A 20,580-nucleotide genomic window follows, 5' to 3' on the forward strand; every position below is an offset into this window, starting at 1 on the left:
GTTCGGCCACGCCCTGTGCCTACATCTAGTCCCTAAGCAACCCACTTGAGATTTCCACTATCCTGTAAAATGCCTTTTACAAAATTTGAACCACACAGGGACAACCCTTCCCTTGTGTTCAGAAATCCTTACAACTTAAGAGACCCTCGGTCCCTTAATCAATCTCTTTGAATAAGAAGAAGAAAAAGAAGAAGAAGAAGAAGATGATGAATTCTCTCTTTTAAGAGAAGGATGTTACAATGAAAGATCACTCAAGATTCCTTATTGAATTTGCAAGTGTTTTGGCCAAGGAATATTTTTGAGAGTTATAAGACAATTTGGTATATGAGAAGATAAGACAATTTGTTCAGAAAAACTCTCTAAAGATTTTCGAGTCCCAAGTCATCTATTTATAGGCCTTTGATGGCCATTCAAAAATCTCTTGAAGAGATATGACTCTAGGGAGTTATTTTTGAAAATTCCTTACTGGTAATCGATTATCCAAATGTCGTAATCGATTACAGGCTTTAAAGTTTGAATTCAAATTACTAATAGCTGTTAAAAACAGTTTCAACTTCTGGCAATCGATTACATACCTTGTGTAATCGATTACATGCTTTTGAATTCAAATTCAAAATTTGTAAAAATTGTTTCACAAATCAATTTGGCCACTGGTAATCGATTACTAGAGAGTAAATATTATATTTTGAAATCTTAAAAAGATTTTTTGGAAAATATCCTTTTGCCAAACCTGTGCATCATCAATTAAGAAAACCTTCCTTAGATTCTAGGAACTAAGTTCATCAATTATCTTGAATTTCTGGATTCTTGACTTTGATCAAACGTGAGAAGCGCTTATCTTTGGCATCATCAAAACTTCATAGCATATATACTTCTACAATCACCCTTTTTTGATGATGACAATAATCTGAAATCAAGATAAATGATATACAATTGATAATGCGTGCTCACAACCCTCTCCCCCTTAAGATTGGAATTTATGCCTAAGTTTATGATAATTTCTACCCTTGTTCTCTCCCTCTTTGGCAACATCGAAAAGCCAAAAACGTTTAGAGAAAGAAACTAAGGCAATATCAAAACCATAGCACAATCCATAGATAAACTAGATTAATCCATAGAATAAACTAGACAAGTCTTAGGTAACCAAAACAAAGTCTAAAACAACCAAACACAAAGAAAAACATAAGGGTAAACATCAAAGACAACCATAATCAAAGTACTGAAGTAGTAAACGCCAAAATACAAGGTTGAAATACATATAAAACTAAGGAAATAGAACATAAACTAAGAGTCGGCCGGGGGATCGAAGTAACGCCTAATGAAGCTCATATCATCTCCGAGTCGAGTGATCCTCGTATCCATCCCATCAAAGTGAGTATCTAGCGCATTAAAGCATTCACCCCCAAAAGCTTAAAGAATGCAAAGTTCTGTGAGGACTTCAGTCAAAAGAGAAGTGGAATCATTCCTTTGTGGTGGAGGAGATGGGGTACGCTCGTCAGGAATAGGCGGAGGCAAGTCTTGTTTGCGAACCCACTGACCATCAACATCCTTTCGGTAATGAAAGGAGGTAACCGCACCGGCACCAATAGAAAATGACCACTTAACTTTGACATATGGTTCATCATCCAAAGGAATATTGAAATGATGAAGAAAAAGAGTAACAAGGTGAGGATAAGGCAGAGGTGCATTGGCCCGTAATGCCTTATGCATCCGGTGCCGAACTAAATGGGCCCAGTCGATCTAATGACCAGTTTGAAAGGCCCACATTAGAATCAAATCCTCCTCAGAGGCTTGGACAAGGTTTGAAGACCGAGGAAGCCAAATACGAACAATGATATAATGCATGATGCGACAATCAAAAGTTAATGACCCAACAAGTAATCTGCCGGTCATGTCAACCTGGTTATTACAGACCATGCAGAGAGCATCATGACTAGAATAATCAAATTTCTAGTCATCAACAAGGGTGCCCTCAAAAGGAACACCTTGACTGGGCAGTTTAGTTAATGAAAGAATAAGGACTGATCAATAACAATTGGAATATTATTCACCTCAGAGTAAATAATGCCATCCTAAATTTTCAAGTTATTATAGAAAACCTTAACTAATTCAAGAAAGTAGGAAGTTTTAGAGACATGAAATCAATCAAAGCGGAATTTTGAAACACTTGGTAACAATCAAATGTTTCACCATAAAAAAATTCGATGTCAAGGTACTTAGGGTCTAGAATGACTCTATTACATAATTAAGAATAGTACCTTTGACGTTGATCACCTAAGGAGAATAATGTAGATGATCTAAGAGATGAAACAGAAGGAGGAACTGGTGCGGGTGGGTCTCCAGAAGTTCCTTGGCGGTGGTGATGAAGGAAGATCCTTTGCGCTTCTTGGATGATTCTGCCATTTGAAGATGTTTCAATGAATTTTGATCAGTGGGTTTGAAAGAGAATTGAAAAAGATGAAGATTGGGATTTGTTTGAAGTGATTTCATTAAGAATTGAAAGAGATACGAAGATTTGATGTTTTGGGGAAGGTTTGCATCGTCACTCGTATAGAGGTTAGGGGTCTGTGCACGAGGCTCTACGATAACGTGCTTATTTATAGAAGAAGACACCTTGTAATCGATTACAAGCCATTGTAATTGATTACAGGAGTAACCTGTAGCACATGCACCCTGCTAGTAATCGATTACAGACTTTTGTAATCGATTACAACCTTGCTGTTACAATGTAATCGGTTACAGGGAATGGTAATCGAGTACCAGACCCTTAAAGAAGGCTTTTTCACTAAAAGCTAACTATTTCTAAGTCAAATATACATCTAACTATAATAATCAACCATAATCAACAACATTCAAATCAACAAGCATAATCAAACACATTCAATCACAAACACAATCAAAACACATTCATTCAACAATTATTAATCACAAACAAATCTAATCAAATTAAGAATCAACTAACTATACACAATAATTTCTATTCCTATTAAAAATATTCAAACAAAGATAATGAAGAACAATTATTTATATGGCAAATAATAACTAATATAAATATTAATAGCACACAAGCAATTAGACTCATAGACAATCCTATTGATCATAAGGAGGATAAAACTCATTTGAGTTACCTATTATCTATATCATTGATATCTAGAAGACCTAATTCTCTCCTAATTGCAAAGAATGTTTCTTTAGGGAGAGGTTTTGTAAAGATATCAGCAAGTTGATTCTTTGTATCAACAAATTCTAGAATACAATCTCCCATTTGAACATGATCTCTCAAGAAATTATGTCTTATTTCTATGTGTTTGGTTCTTGAGTGTTGAACAGGATTATTGGATAGATTTATAGCACTTTTGTTATCACATCTTATAAGAATATGATCAAGTAATATTGCATAATTAGAAAGTTGTTGCTTCATCCAAAGAATTTGGGCACAATAACTACCAGCAGAAATGTATTCCGCTTCTACAGTAGATAAAGTAACACTATTATGTTTCTTACTATGCCAAGAAACTAGAGCAGATCCAATGAAATGACTATTTCCACTGGTGCTCTTTCTATCAGTTTTAGAACCGGCAAAGTCAGAATTAGAATATCCTATTAAATTGCATGTGGAATTTTTAGGATACCATAAACCTATATTCATAGTGCCTAACATATATCTTATAATTCTCTTAACGACACTAAGATGTGATTGTTTGGGATTTGATTGAAACCTAGCACACATACACACACTAGACATTATATCTGGTCTGCTAGCAGATAAATAAAGAAGTGATCCGATCATACCTCAATATTGCTTAATGTCTATTGATTGATCGGTTTCATCTTTATCCAAATAGCAAGCAGTACTCATTGGTGTAGCCATATGCTTAGCATTCTCCATCCCAAATCTGTGAATCAATTCCTTGCAATAATTTGATTGATTGACAAAAATTCCATTCTTGGTTTTCTTGATTTGCAACCCAAGAAAGAAATTAAATTCTCCCATCATTGACATTTCAAAATCACTTTGCATGTCTTGAGAGAATTCTTTGCATAAAGAGTCATTAGTGGATCCAAAGATGATATCATCAACATAGATTTGAACCAATAAAATATCATTTAATTTCTTCTTAATGAAGAGAGTAGTATCCACTTTACCTCTAGAGAAATCCTTCTTGTTGGATCAAGTGGCCTCAGAAATAATTAAGAAGAGGGGGTTGAATTAATTATGAACGTGTCTTGACTAATTAAAAATCTATCCTTCTTAATGTTACTAGATTCAATTAGGCTTTTACTACTAAGTTAAGAAAGTAAAGAACAGAAATAGAAACTTAAAAAAAAGTAAAAGCGATAATTAAAAGTACACAGCGTAAATTAAAGAGTGTAGGGAAGAAGACAAACACAAGATTTATACTGGTTCGACCACAACCCGTGCCTATGTCCAGTCCCCAAGCAACCAACCGGTTCCTGAGATTTCTTTCAACCTTGTAAAATCCTTTACAAGCCAAAGATCCACAAGGGATGTACCCTCCCTTGGTCTCTTTTAAAAACCAAGTGGATGTACCCTCCACTTGAACTGATCCACAATAGATGTACCCTCTCTTGTTCTCAATATAACAATCCCCAAGTAGATGTATCCTCTACTTGTACCACAAAGGATGTACCCTCCAATGTGTTGGGACAAAGAATTCTCAGGCGGTTAGTCCTTTGAAATCTTTTGTTTAAGGGGAAAGGAAGAATCAAAAGAATTCTCAAGCGGTTATTCCTTTGAATTCTCTTGGAAAGAGAGAAGGGAGACACAAAAAAATTTAGGCGGTTAGTCCTTCTATTCTTTTGGCAAAGGGAGAAGAGACAAGTCACTGGTAATCGATTACCATCAAGGTGTAATCGATTACACATCAACAGATGTGACTCTTCATGTTTAAATTTGAAAATCAAAATATTTAGAAACACTGGTAATCGATTACAAGTATTGTGTAATCGATTACACAAGTTTAAAATGATTTGAAAATGTTTAAACACAAGTTGTGACTCTTGAAATTTGAAATCTAACGTTTTAAAACACTGGTAATCGATTACATACTCATGGTAATCGATTACAACTTTGTAAATCAGTTTTGAAAACAATGCTGGCTACTGGTAATCAATTACTACCTTATGGTAATCGATTACCAGAGAGTAATACTCTTTGGTAATGATTTTGTGAAAACTTCTTGTGCTACTCAATGTTTTGAAAAACTTTTTTAGTACTTATCTTGATTAAGTCTTCTCTAGATTCTTGAATCTTGAGTCTTGAATCTTGATCCTAATTATCCTTGAATCTTGATTCTTGAAACTTGATTCTTGAATCTTTGGAATTTGCTTAACTCTTGATTCTTTGGCATCATCAAAATAACCTTGGAAGGCATTGCTTCCACACTTCTCTAAAAAGAACTTACTCAGATGCTCATACCAGGCCCTAGGAACTTGCTTTAAGCCATATAAAACCTTTTTCAATTTGAAGACATGACTTGGCTTATCTGAGTTTTCAAATCTAGGGGGTTGATCTGCATATACTTCCTCTTGGATAAAGCCATTCAAAAAGGCACTCTTCACATTCATTTGATAAAGTTTAAAATCCATAATGGATGCATAGGCTAATAACATTCTTATGGCTTCTAATCTAGCAACAAGAGCATATGTTTCCTCAGAGTCTATCCCCTCTTCCTGATTGTATCCTTTGGCTACTAACCTAGCCTTATTTCTAATAACTGTACCATTTTCATCTAACTTGTTTCTAAATACCCACTTTGTTCCAATAATTGGGTAATTTTCAGGTTTCTCAACTAACTCCCAAACATTGTTTCTTTCAAATTGGTTTAACTCTTCCTGCATAGCTATTATTCAATGTTCATCAATTATGGCTTCTTTCAAATTTTTAGGTTCAATCATAGAAACAAAAGCCATATTGTCGCATATATCTTTAAGAGAATGTCTAGTAGTTACCCCTTTTGATATATCACCAATGATGTTGTCAAGAGGATGATATCTAGAAGCTCTCCATTTTCTTGGAAGATCATCATTTGTTTCGATTTCATCAATTTGAGAATCTTCATTATTTCCATCTCCTTTTCCTTTGTGATCTTCTCCATGAATATGCATGTCTTCTAATGATTCTGAAATCTCATCTAGTATATCTTTTCTTGGCAAAATTGCATTAGATTCATCAAAAGAAACATGAATGGATTCGTCAATAATCATAGTTCTTTTGTTATATATTCTAAATGCTTTACTTTGCAATGAATACCCAAGAAAAATACCTTCATTAGATTTAGCATCAAACTTACCTAAATTATCTTTACCATTGTTTAGCACAAAACATTTACATCCAAATACATGAAGATGTGAAATGTTAGGTTTTCTTCCATTATATAACTCATATGGAGTTTTCTTGAAGATTGGTCTTATTAAAGCCATGTTCATGATATAGCATGCAGTATTTACGGCTTCAGCCCAGAAATATTTTGGGAGAAAAGTATCATTTAGTAAAGTTCTAGCAATTTCTTCTAAGGATCTATTTTTCCTCTCAACAACTCCATTTTGTTGAGGAGTTCTGGGTGCAAAAAAATTATGCTCAATGCCATGTTCATCACAAAATGATTCAAAATCTTTGTTTTCAAATTCTCCTCCATGATCACTCTTGATAGATGCAATTTTAAGATTTTTCTTATTTTGAATAACTTTGGCAAGTTTCTTGAATGCATGAAATGCATCACTTTTATGAGTAAGAAATAATGTCCATGTATATCTAGAGTAATCATCAACAATAACAAGAGCATAATAGTTCCTTCCAAAACTCATAGTTCTACAAGGACCAAACAGATCCATATACAACAGTTGTAAGGGTTGAGTTGTTGACACGATATTTTTAGATTTAAAAGAAATCCTTACTTGTTTTCCTTTCTAACATGCATCACATAATCTATCTTTTTCAAATTTGAGTTTTGGTAAACCAATAACTAAATCTTTTGAAATCAGTTTATTTAAATGTTCCATGTTTATGTGGGCAATCCTTCTATGCCATAACCATGGATCATCATCCTTACTAAGAAAACATTGATTATGGTTTTGTTTTTGATTTAAATCTATCATGTAAATATTATTTGTTCTATAACCTATATGCTTTATATTCCTATCATGCTCATTTTCAATAACACATTTTTTAGAATCAAATGATACTAGATAGCCTTTATCACATAATTGACTGACACTTAGCAAACTATGCTTAAGACCTTCAACAATTAGAACTTTCTTTATGGAGGAAGATGAGTTTGTACCTATTTTTCCAACTCCAAGAATTCTACCTTATTGTTTTTGCCATAAGTTACATGTCCGCTTTTCTTGAAAGAGATATGAGTGAACTTTGATGCATCTCCAGTCATATGTTTAGAGCATCCGCTATCTATGTACCAACTCTTCTTCAAGGATACCTCTTCATCCCTTTCATAACTCTTGGCCATTAGACTCAGGTTTATAACTTTGTTTTTTGAATCTTCAGATGAGTCCATATCATTGTCATCCCATGTAATGTAGGCCTTCTTTGCCTTCTTTTCATTAAAAACTTTCTTTTCAGATTTCACTATTCTTTTCTTGAAAATTGGGTAATCAACCCTCAGATGTCTAGGTTGATTGCATTCATAACATTTTGGAGTAGAGGATGAATCTTCTGCCCTTCTTTTTGATTTAAAATTTGATCTTCTTTGATTTCCTTTGACTCTTAGAAATTTGTTGAATCTTTTTATGAAAAGACTAAGATCATCATCTTCGTCTATTTCAATTGAATCTTCCTTATCACTTTCATCTTGGATTGAAGATGAAGCTTTAAGAGCAATTCCCTTTTTCTTTTTCTCATTCTCCTCATGTTGATGGTTCACATCTTGGTACTACTACTTACTTTTTGTGGATGTGAAATCTAACCGGCAAGTGCATTTGGTCGTCAAGTAAATAATTAAAACGGAATGAACCGAGTATCGAACTCAAGGAAATTCTTTTACTTGGAAAAATGTCATTCAAAATGCAAGTGTTTGTAAAAAAAATTAAGTGTCACGAATTGAAAACATAGGTATTTTCTATTCTAATCAAAGAAACAGTAAACGTAAGCAATTGAATGTGAAAACAATTAAGTAAAAGCGTTGGGTCCTTCTACCGAGATACTTGATGCAATTAGAGTTTTTCTCTATTTAAAATTATTTTTGTGTTCTATACTGAGGACAAAAATACCAAACATTGATGTCTCATGAGTTTGGACTAAACTAGAAATATTTACAATTCTACCAAAAATAACCATAAATTGGGAGATTTATATACATTTTGGAAAACTTTTCTATACAAAAGTTAGTCGTAAAAGATGACTAACAAACTCTCCTAAATTTACAGTTTTGCTTGCCCTCAAGAAAAGAAAGAACAATTCACTTGTCCTCAAGTGACAAAATCACAATGGTTATTCACAAGGTTTTTATTCCAAAGAATTCAATCACATGCCATGAATGACATACAATGCTTCAATCAACAGCTTCTCACAAGACATGCAACTTTTAAAAGATATGAACATGATTATTAAGAAACACAACTAAAATAAGCTAGTAAGAATGACAAATATCAAGGAAGGATCATCACCCAAAGCCTCACGGTCACTGTTTCACTCAAGCAGAAGTGTTTAGGTTATCCATCAATCAGGAACCAACATAAGTTTCAATCTTTGCACTTCATCTCATATCATACAGTCAAGAACACACAAACTGAATCCGAAGGACTTTAGTAGGCTTGTAATGAGGCTGGGTTGCAACAAATCATGGTTTTTCTAGGATGCAAAAGCTTAGGTTCTAGGAGAGCATTCATCCTTAGATTAACCCTTTCTATAATTATTCTCAACTTCTATTGCATTCCTTTAAGTACTTAGCTTTTTTTTTCTGCTCATTTAACAACACACATTTTATTTAAGATACTTATAGACAAATATATATATATATATATATATATATATATATATATATATATATATATATATATATATATATATATATATATTGAACTACTTATTACTTACTATGTGTGCTATTATATCCTTACCATTGGAAGCTTTCACACAATGAACTCCCCCAAATTTGGGGCAAATTTGCTTTGAACCATAATATCCTTTTATGAATGATGCTCTCCTACAACCTAAGACAAGGTAGAAGGAGATAAATTGTACAGACTCAAGGTTCAATCAAACAATCATACTTTCAGTTCAAAATGGGTGCAAACGATATGTCATTCATTCACAAGGTAAGCTTTTTAGCTAAGTGGCTCATTCAATCAAAACATGGCCTTCATCCTCTTCAAACTCATGCATTCATTCCATATTCAGAGATTCATGCAAAAACCATTACTTAATGCTAGTCGTTCTCTCATAATTAAAGATCACACTCTCACCGGGTTGTGGCTAATGAGTAACTTCACAATCAAACTGTCAAACTGACTAACATTTTAAGTCATGATCCTAATCCGTTTTCTTTCTCTTCTAATCACTGCACACTCATTCAAAACATATGATTTACGCATTCCAATTCACTCAAATCATGAAATCAATCACTTCAAACCAATCAACAAACATTGAATTTCAAAACCAAGCATCAAACCACTGGATAATATAAGGGCACTGTTCAATCAAGCTTTATACAAGCTATCAACCAAAAAAAAAATAAAAACAAAAACTATAAACTGAAATTTAAAGACTGAAACATAAACATAAATCTAAATTATAAAATGTACTAAAGACGAGATAATATTAAAATTTTTCAAAAAGTAGGGAAATAAAAATCCTGTCAGTGATCCTAGTCCTGTGGTGGTGGTGGGTCATGATCCATGGCCTCCTCGTTCAAGTCCAGTGTAGGAGTGCCTACTGGAGATGCCAGCTAAGTACCCTCTGCGGTCACTAGATCATCCTCAAAAATAAATGGCTCAGGTGGAGTAGGAGTGGCTTCAGAAGAGTCATCCTCCTAGTCTGGCTGAGGTTCCTGGGCTACGAAGGCCTCACCCCCTCCCAAAGGAGAAGGCTAGACTCCTAGCTAGGCAACTTTCTGTAGAAACTCCTCCACACTCATAACTGGTCGCTACTAGACCATATCCTGCAAGTTCTGCATAATCAGGAGCTGGCCCTGGTGTAGGCTCTGCAGCATAGACATGAAAGGCTTTGAGCTCTAAGCGAAGGGACCCAGAAGAACTGGGGTTGCTGGAGCTGAAGGGAGAGCAGGGGCAGCTGAAGGAGATGGGGCCTCAGATCTTCTAGACCTGGATTTTTGGGTCCCTGGAAAAGTGACCAAAGGTTTATCTAGGTTCCAGCAATTCTTCTTAATATAAGCCAAATTAATGGCTGGACTGAGTGACTCATAAGTGAGAGAATCTGAGGTGACTCTTCGGGCCTAGCACAAGGCAGTGATGAGGCCTGGAAATCCAAGCCTTGAGGAGTTGGACTGAGCAATGAGTGAGATTTGTCTAGATATAAGTGCTCCTATGTTCATGTCCATCTTCATTACTAGCCCATAAACTAACCTAGCCCTGTCAAGATTAAGATCAGAAGTATGTGAAGTCGGGGCTAAGTTAAAATAAGATAAAACACTCCAGGTTTGCGCCAGAGTTGTAAGATCCTTCCTCAAGAGCTTCCACGGCAAGCCCTCGACATTAAGAACACATCCCCTTCCAGGGATACACAGCCAAGCTGCCAGCTCTTGAGGGTCTGGCCTTAACCTGTAGAACCTAGAGTAAGAAGGTAAGCTCTCCCCTTGCTCCAAGACCACTGGAGTCTTCAAGAAGGTGTTGAGGGAGTCCGCATCGAACTTAATCAGGTGCCCTCGAACCCTAACTTGCTTTGGTTCTTTGTCCTTAGGAACATATAGGTTTGCATAGAATTCTTTAACAATTTCTACATCTATGCTTCCTTCAGAAAAATTAGTGAGCTGCTTGTGTCAGTTCCTCCTCTTGACTTTTCTTCTGAAGTCATCAAACTCAGTAATGAATAGCTTCACATTCCTCTCTGGAAGAATGTTCCGGCCGAGGATGTTATCTGTGTAATGGTCCCAAGCATCCCTTGATACAAATCTGGATGAGTCATAACTGGCCTGGGACAATGAAGCTGTGGCTTTTCTCTTACGGGAGCCATTTGCAACACAAAAGAATCAAAACACAAGATTAGACAGGAAATTATTCAATTTGAAAAACAGAAAATAAAACTAAAAATCAGACTGGGTGCTTAGTGCAAGAGACTTACTTAGCGTGCCTTAGGAAAAACTACTCATGCGCTAAGCGTGATAGCCACGTGCTTAGCGAGTGAACACATATTCAATTTTTTCTGCAGAATTGGCTTAGCGAGTTCCATAAATTTTCAAAACAGATAGGATTTGTGCTTAGCGCAACAAGGTGCGCTTAGCGCGACAAGGCGTGCTTAGCGCGACTACTCTACTGAACAACACTGGCTTAGTAAGCAGGCTCACTAAGCCCAATTCCAACAAATAGAAAAACAAAGAGATAATTGCGCTTAGCATGATAGGGCACGCTTAGCGCACAACAAAACATAGAAATTTCTAAGTGTCTGAGAACACATTACTCGCTTAGTGCACAGACACGCTTAGCGAGTTCATAAGCAATTGAACTTTCAACCAGAGAAGATGAATGCGCTTAGCAGGACAGGGCAACACTTAGCAAGTTCATCTGGAAATCCAAATGTTCAATAGAAACGATGAACTTGCTTAGCGTAGCAAGGCACTTAGCACGCTCATCGCGATTTCCAGAAAAACAGGGGCTTTCTTAACCCCTCAATTAGGCCTCTATTAGGTCATCTAAACCTAATCAAAACAAGCACGTTGTATACACAATAAAACCCTAACCTTTACTCTAACTAGCAACTAAGCTAAAAGCATTAATCAAGACAACGATCTAAACCTAAATAGTAACTAAGTCAACTAACCTAAAGTTTAAACCTTTTAAGAAAATAAAGACAAGGTTGAAACACTTACTTGAATTGTTGAGATTGAGTGTGCAAAGGAAGCAAAAACTGCAGGCAATTTGGAAATGAAAGCAAGGTGTAGAAAAATGTAGGGAAGGAGGAGATGCTGAAGAGAGTGGGGAGGTAACTGCCAGAGGCAGTTACGCCTCTTTACATTCTGCAAATTTTGATCCTCTCGCTTAGCACGTAGACACTCTAAGCAAGCCCAAAGTGACGTTTGAGTTTTTAAACATGCGCGCTTAGTGAATCTGCCCGCTAAGCCCAATTCAAAAATTTGAAATTCCAGAGAAGTTTTTGGGCTTAGCGCGAAGATACGTGCTTAGCAGGTTTTGCAGATCTGATTGGCCTGCAACTCACGCTTAGCGGGCAATGGCCGCGCTTAGCGAATAAATTGGTTCTTAAATTCAGAGAGTGGGTCTCACTAAGCCAGGTGGCTCACTTAGCGTAATCCTCATAAATGCAATTCAGGAAAGGTTTGCACGCTTAGCGAGTGGCTACGCTAAGCCCAATTCGAAAGAATTGAAATCCAGAGAATTTTTTAGGCTTAGCATAGAGCACGCGCTTAGCGAGACCACTACAGCTAATGATCAAGGGTTAAGGTACTTAGCGCAAGCACAACTCGCTTAGCGCCTGTAGAGAATTTCGCTTAGCGCAAGGGCTGCGCTTAGCGAATGGACTTATGAAAATTTTCTTAAGTTAAATTTTCAGTCCTTAGCTCAAGAAAGCTTTTGAAACCCCTTTTTTCAATGCAATGCATGCTGAAATATATTTCCACAATCAAAGTTAAATGTTCAACTAATGCAAATGAAAACAAGAAAAGAATAAAATAAGTTGGGTTGCCTCCCAGGAGGCACTCTTTTAACGTCACTAGCTTGACACAAAAGTCTTTATCAGCCCGGATCAATCTTAGTTATCTCCTTCAGAACCTTCTCTTCACTCTCCTTCACCTCTAGACAAACATTCTAGTCTAGCAATGTCCTTTCTTCATCAAATAGCTCAAAGCTAATCTTTTGGTCTTCAATACCCATTTCTAGCTTCTTCGTTCCCATGTCTACTACACAGCTTACAGTAGCCATAAATGGAAGTCCCAAAATTAAGGGAATATCAGTATCTTCCTCTATGTCCATTACCGCAAAGTTTGTAGGGAAAGTAATATGTTTAACTCTGACCAAAACATCTTCTATCACTCCATACGGCCTGATGATGGAGCGATCAGCTAACTGCAGAGTCATTCTGGTTGGCATTATCTCCAACTCTCCCATCCTCCAACACATAAAGAGCGACATCAAATTTATGTTGGCTCCTAAATCAATAAGAGCCTTACCAATTGAGACTGCACCGATCGAGCAACGTGTAGTGACACTGCCTGGATCTTTGTGCTTGGGTGGAAGGATGCGTTGAATCACAACACTACAGTTTCCCTCCAATACAATTGTGTCACTGTGGATATACTTGCTCTTTCAGGTTAGCATATCCTTTAGAAATTTAGAGTAAAGTGGCATTTGTTGTAAGGCCTCTCCGAAGGGCATGATGATCTCTAGCTTCTTGAAGATGTCAAGAAAATGTGCCAGATTTCTTTTTTTGTCCTTCCTAGAAGGTACCAAGGGATATAGTACTTCTCTCCCTTCAGCTGGAGATGCTTCTTTCTTTTTTCTCTCTAGCACACTCACTCTTGCTCTTTTTTGATGCAATCTTATCCCACAAGGGCATTGGGTAGCAGACTCCAAGTAGATTGGGCTAGAGATCCAAGGGAAGGCCCTAGGGTTCTCATGAGCCTTAGGGTAGATTTCGAGCCCATGGGCTAAGTATGAGCCCGCTTATCTTTGTAAATATTAGAATAGGTTTTTCCTTCGTTTGGGCCTTGTATTTTGGCAATTCTAGTAGTATAGGGTTTTAGCCTTGTATTTCGGGGCATTTTGAGTAGTCTTTGTAGTAAGGACTTTTTTTTGTATTTTCATGTTTTTTGTCATGGGGGTAAGCTTAGCTATTATAGGGGGTGTGTAGCTAAGTTCTAGCTTCTCATCTCAAGGAGGTGAGCTTAGCTATTAGAGAGGTATGTGTAGCTAAGCTCTAGCTTCTTTAGGAATCTTCTTAAGGAAGCTTCTCAAGGAGGTGAGCTTAGTTATGAGAGGGGTGTGTGTAGCTAAGCTCTAGCTTCTCAAGGAAGTTTTCTCAAAGAAGCTTCTCAAGGAAGTTTTCTCAAGAAAGCTTCTCAAGGAAGTTTTCTCAAGAAAGCTTCTCAAGGAAGCTACCTAGTCTATAAATAGAAGCATGTGTAACACTTGTTGTAACTTTGATGAATGAGAGTCTTGTGAGACGCAACTCAAAGTTCAACCTCTCTCCCTTTTTCTTCCTTCAATTTCGTGCTCCCCCCTCTCTCTTTCTCTCCCTCTTTCTTTTCCTCCATTGAAGCATTCTCTCCAAGTTTCTTATCCAAGGCTCATCTTGGTGGTGAAGCTCCTTCTTCCATGGCTTATTCCCTAGTGGATGGCGCCGCCTCTTACCTCTTCTCCTTTGTCTTTCGCTGCATCTCCATGGTGGAAAATTACCATTAAAGGACCTCATTGAAGCTCAAAGATCCAGCCTCCATAGAAGCTCCACAAGCAAGCTTCCATCAAGTGGTAATCAGAGCACAAGAGCTTCAAGTAGGTGCTCCTTAAACCTCCATTATTTTTTTTCTTTACCTTCTCTTCCATTGTTGTTTCTTCATTTTTCTCCATGTATCTCCTCACATGTCTTGTTCTAAATGTTGTTAATATGATTCTTTAGAGTTTCCACCGATTAAACTTGCTATAAAAACTAGATTTGATTTTCTATGGTTCAAATTTCTTGTTCTTGTTCTTGAACCATGAATTGTGTTGAGTTTAGGTTCCTTTGAGTTTTGTCTTGTTATTTTTTGTGGCTGAAACCTAAACCATAAAATTCTTACAAAAATATTAAAGTAGAAGAAAACCTCAAAAATCTAGAGTGACTTGTTCACCTATTGTAGTTTTGTCATAGAAGTCATGTCTAGTCATGAAACTTGTCACATAAGATTTCTTATGTTGTGCTGAATTTTATTTTCTTGTTTCTTTGTCTAACTCATTTGTTCATGAGTGTATGAAATTATTTTAGCCTATTATTTGATTTGAGTCAAATCTTTCATGTAAATTAGTCCTTAACATGTTCATGCAAAATTCTTAGAGAGTCTTTGATTGTGAACCTTTTCTTGAACTTTTAGGTTTCCTTATGATTGTGTCTATTGTGAATTTGAGTTTTGGTGATTGAATTGCTGGCTGAAATGTTGATCCTAAGTGAATATTGAACTCCTAAAACTGTGGTAAACAATCCTAGTGAGTTCGACATACATAGGAAGGTTGAAAGTAAGCCCAAGGCAATCAATATACCATGCTTAAAGAAACAAATCGCTGGTGCTGGCAGCTTGGACATACACACTTGTAAAAATTACTGAGAATTGGTTACTTCGAATTTTGAGATGAAATTTTTACTGAATTTTCTAGACATCTGGAAAAAAGTTATAAAAAAAGAAACAAGTGATTTGGATAAAAGGAAAAAATACGAAAAATCACACAAGTTGGCAAGAAAATCAGTATCCAGAATAAAAAAGGTGAAAGGGAAGTGTGCTTGTTGTTTTGGCTCAAAATTTATTCTATAATTGGAAATTTCAATTGAAAATTAGTATGAAGACAAGTGCCAAAGCTAGAGGTTTGTTGAGTCTTTTTTTTCAGTTTTTTTACTCTACTCTAGAGCCATTCTAAGTTTCTCTTTGAGTCCTAGCTTGCTTCTATGTCCTTTTCATTGCTTTAATTGTTGAATAATCCTTGAAAAATTGTCTTGTTAAAACTCCATTGGTTTAGCTTTCATTTCATTTTTTTGGGTCTTTGGTTATTGCTTGTCTCTTTGTTTCCTTGTTTGTGGGTTGCCATATAGGGAATTGGAAGGAGGATTGGTGTCATCCCTTGAAGAATTTGAGTCCAGAAGCAAGGGGCCAACCACCTTAAGAGCTATTGGACTAAGAAGTACTCCAAATTGAGTGAATCACCAAAGAGAGAACAACCACCAAAATTGAGGACCGTTTTGTAATTTTGTAATTTGCAATTTACTTACCTTCATTGCTTTCAAGTTTTGTAACAAAAAGGCCTTTCATTGGAAGTGGGAGCCTTCAATAGGTTACCAAACTTCCATTTGTGTGTAATAATTTTAGGCAATTTTTCCTTAGAATAGTGAGTGTTTTGTTGGGAACCTTGAATGTGATCATCCAAACACTCTTAGGATTCGCCTAGTTTACATTTCTTGCTTACTTTCATAGCTTATTTCCTTTACCTTCCATTGTCAAACCGCCTAGATAGCTTTCCTTTAACCAATTAGTTTTTTACCTTATCTTTCACACCTCTTTTAGTGTTTATTTGGCTAGTTTCAACCATAGTTTCTTTTACCTTTTGTTTTCAAACCTCCAACAAGAAAGAACCACAACTTAGGAACCAACATGAGTCATCATTCATCTAGTGTTAATGGCAAGGGTACTAGTCATAAAGACCCTTTATCTAGAATCTTAGATGAGTTGAGTTCCCTCAAGTTATGGAAAGAAAAACAAGAGAGAAAAGAAAAAGGAAAAAAAAGAGTGGAAGAAATATGTCAAGATGAAAGAAAGAAAATAAGAGAGGAAGAAAGAAGAAAAATAATGAAAGAAATGAAAAGAGAAAAACATGCCTCCTATAATAGTCATAACTCTTGCAAAAGCCTAAGTGAAGAACTTCGTGACTATTACAAAGGAAGGCATAGGTCACATCTTAGACCTCACTCCCATAGAAGAGAAAAGGAAAGAAAGCCTCAAGAGGCTAACATTAAACTCTCATACTTCCATGGGAAGGACAATGTAGAGGCTAACTTAGATTGGGAAATAAGGGTAGAGCAACAACTTAAAAAGAAGTCTACTTCAAAATCTTATGGCTCTCACTCTTATCCAAAGAAAGACAAAGGTCAAGGCATCTTAGGGGTGACACCTTCTAAGCCCAAAGATGATAAGGGGAAGACAATAGAAAAGCAAGACCCTAAGGCTAGTATGCAAGAGAAAACTAGCTCTATAAAGTGCTTTAAATGTCTTGGAAGAGGACACATTACTTCTCAATGCCCCATCACAAAAACCATGATTATGAGGGGCCAAGACATTTATAGTAGCCAAGATGAGGCTACTACTTCACCTTCCTCTAGTGAAAGTGAAAAAGCAAAAGGGGAAGAATCTAGTGAAGAAATCTACCCCCAAGAAGAAGGACAACCATTAGTGTTTAAAGAGAAGTGTAAGGAGGTAAGTGTCTCCTCCAAGAGTTTAGCTAAGAAGGAAACTCATTTTACAATAAAGACAAACAATAAAGAAACTTTCCCTCTTAGACAACCTCCACATTTTCTCTTTTATAAAAAGGAACTTGCTAGCATTGCCACACCTCTTGGGCTTGAGTTTATTCCTCAAGTAAAGAAGTTGTTGGATGAGGGTTTGGTTCGCAAGAGGTTAAATCCTTGTGCTTTGTTGGTGCCCAAAATAGGTATTATTAGGTACCAAGTCCCTAAAATAGGTGGTATGATGAATGTTTTCAGTGGTGCAACCCTCTTTTGTAAAATCACTCGTACACCTAACATCTTCATGGTGTGTGTACATAGGGACCCATTAGGTAGGTTTGTTCTTATTTTTAGTTTCAATACAAACTTAGGTACTCATATGGGATACCTTAGGTTTGTCATACTTTTTGGTAGGAATAATCAATATGAAAATACAGAAAAAGGTATATTTTATTGCGTTACTTTTCTTAATTTTTCAAATAGTGATCAAGGGGTTCCCATGAACCCTAAGAGAATAAAGGTCATTCTTGAGGGGGCCACTCCACCAAGTATAAGAAAAATTTGGGGCTTCCATGACTTAACAAACTTTTACAAAAGGTTTGTCCCATATTTTTCTATACTTGTAGCACCACTCATTGAGTTGGTGAGAAACCATGTTCCTTCAGGGGAAGATGCCCAGGAAATGGGTTTTCAGACCTTACCTTACTTCAACATACCAAACATCACTAATACATATGTTTTTGTTCTTTTTATAGGTGTTGAGGGAAGGAGCCCAGAGTATGAAGAACCTCGAGATTTGAGGTCAAATCCTTTCCAAGGTGGAGGGAATGATGCAATCCTATCCCGCAAGGGCATTGGGTAGCAGACTCCAAGTAGATTGGGCTAGAGATCCAAGGGAAGGCCCTAGGGTTCTCATGAGCCTTAGGGTAGATTTCGAGCCCATGGGCTGAGTATGAGCCCGCTTATCTTTGTAAATATTAGAATAGGTTTTTCCTTCGTTTGGGCCTTGTATTTTGGCCACTCTAGTAGTATAGGGTTTTAGCCTTGTATTTCGGGGCATTTTGAGTAGTCTTTGTAGTAAGGACTTTTTTTTTGTATTTTCATGTTTTTTGTCATGGGGGTAAGCTTAGCTATTATAGGGGGTGTGTAGCTAAGTTCTAGCTTCTCATCTCAAGGAGGTGAGCTTAGCTATTAGAGAGGTATGTGTAGCTAAGCTCTAGCTTCTTTAGGAATCTTCTTAAGGAAGCTTCTCAAGGAGGTGAGCTTAGTTATGAGAGGGGTGTGTGTAGCTAAGCTCTAGCTTCTCAAGGAAGTTTTCTCAAAGAAGCTTCTCAAGGAAGTTTTCTCAAGAAAGCTTCTCAAGGAAGTTTTCTCAAGAAAGCTTCTCAAGGAAGCTACCTAGTCTATAAATAGAAGCATGTGTAACACTTGTTGTAACTTTGATGAATGAGAGTCTTGTGAGACACAACTCAAAGTTCAACTTCTCTCCCTTTTTCTTCCTTCAATTTCATGCTCCCCCCTCTCTCTTTCTCTCCCTCTTTCTTTTCCTCCATTGAAGCATCCTCTCCAAGCTTCTTATCCAAGGCTCATCTTGGTGGTGAAGCTCCTTCTTCCATGGCTTATTCCCTAGTGGATGGCGCCACCTCTTACCTCTTCTCCTTTGTCTTTCGCTGCATCTCCATGGTGGAAAATCACCATTAAAGGACCTCATTGAAGCTCAAAGATCCAGCCTCCATAGAAGCTCCACAAGCATGCTTCCATCATTTTTGTTCTCTTCTTTTTTTTCTTTTTTTTTTTCATTTTTCTCATTTTTTTTCATTTTCTTTTTCTTTCTCTCTTTCTTTTTCTATTTCTTTCTTTTCCTTCTCACTTATTTCTTTTTCACTCACTATTATTGGTATCTCCTTTTGCTAATCATCTTCTGCTTCCACTTCTTCCTCAGCCTCACTCAAAGGTTCCACCACTGGGTCAATTTCTAGTTTAGTCACCAGCTGTTGTTTTTCATCACCTATCCTCTTCTCACCTTCATTCAAGCTCACCATTTTGCTTCTAGTCATAACAGCCTTGCACTCCTCCTTCGGATTCTTCTCTGTGTTGGCTCCAAAGCTGCTTGACGGTCGGTCTGCTAGTTGTTTTGCCAATTGTCCCACATGGACTTTTAGATTCTTGATGGTTGACTCTGTGCTCTTTTGATTGGACATGGATACTTGCAGGAACTGAGCAAGAGTCTCTTCCAGCTTCGTCATTCTATCACAGAGACTAGGCTCTTGTTGTTGTGGCCTGTTAGATGGCCCACCTTGGTCTTTATTGAACTGATTACCAGGGTGAGTTCTCCACTATCCCTATTGCTGATTATATTGTTGGCCATGTTGAAATCTAGAATACCCCCCTACATTAAAGTTTGGTCTTGGCTGGTTCCCCATGTAGTTCACTTCATGTGTTATATCTTTTATGGGCATGCAGCAGCCATAATCATATGCTCCACCATGTATAACTAAACCTTTAACCTGCAAAACAGAAGAGGGTGAAGGTTGTCCAGAATGTAATTGGGTTGGCAACTTACTCAATGTTTCTGTTAATGCTTCAAGTTGCTTGGATAACAACTTGTTGTGTGCCAACAATGCATCCTGTGATGTGAGCTCCAACAAGCTTCTTTTGGTTGGGATGTGTGCTCTATCACGCAAGATTGTATGGTCACTAGCAGCCATATTCTTAATTAATTCCATGGCTTCTTCAGGGGTCTTCAATTTTATTTTTCCCCCTGCAGAAGCATCTAAAAGCTTCTTGGATTGTGGCCTTAACCCGTCACTAAAAATATTGAGTTGGATTGGTTCTGAAAATCCATGAGTAGGTGTCTTTCTTAGTAACCCACGAAATCTTTCCAAAGCCTCACTCAAGGACTCGTCTGGAAATTGATGAAAGAATGAGATGACAGCTTTTCCTTCAGCAGTCTTGGACTCTAGGAAGTATTTCTTCAAGTATTTTTCAACCACTTCATTCCAAGTCTTAAGACTGTTACCTTAAAATGAATGGAGCCATCTTTTTGCCTCTCCAGACAAGGAAAATGAAAACAAGCTCAATCTAACAGCATCCTCAAGCACACCAGCCAGTCTGACAATGTTGCAAATCTCAATATAAGTGGCTAGATGTGCATACGGGTCTTCATTGGGCAGACCATGAAACAAATTGTTCTGAATCAACTGAATTAATGAATGTGGATATGTTATATTCTATGC

Source organism: Glycine max, chromosome 4, assembly GCF_000004515.6.
Source record: "Glycine max cultivar Williams 82 chromosome 4, Glycine_max_v4.0, whole genome shotgun sequence".
Lineage (NCBI taxonomy): Eukaryota > Viridiplantae > Streptophyta > Magnoliopsida > Fabales > Fabaceae > Glycine > Glycine max.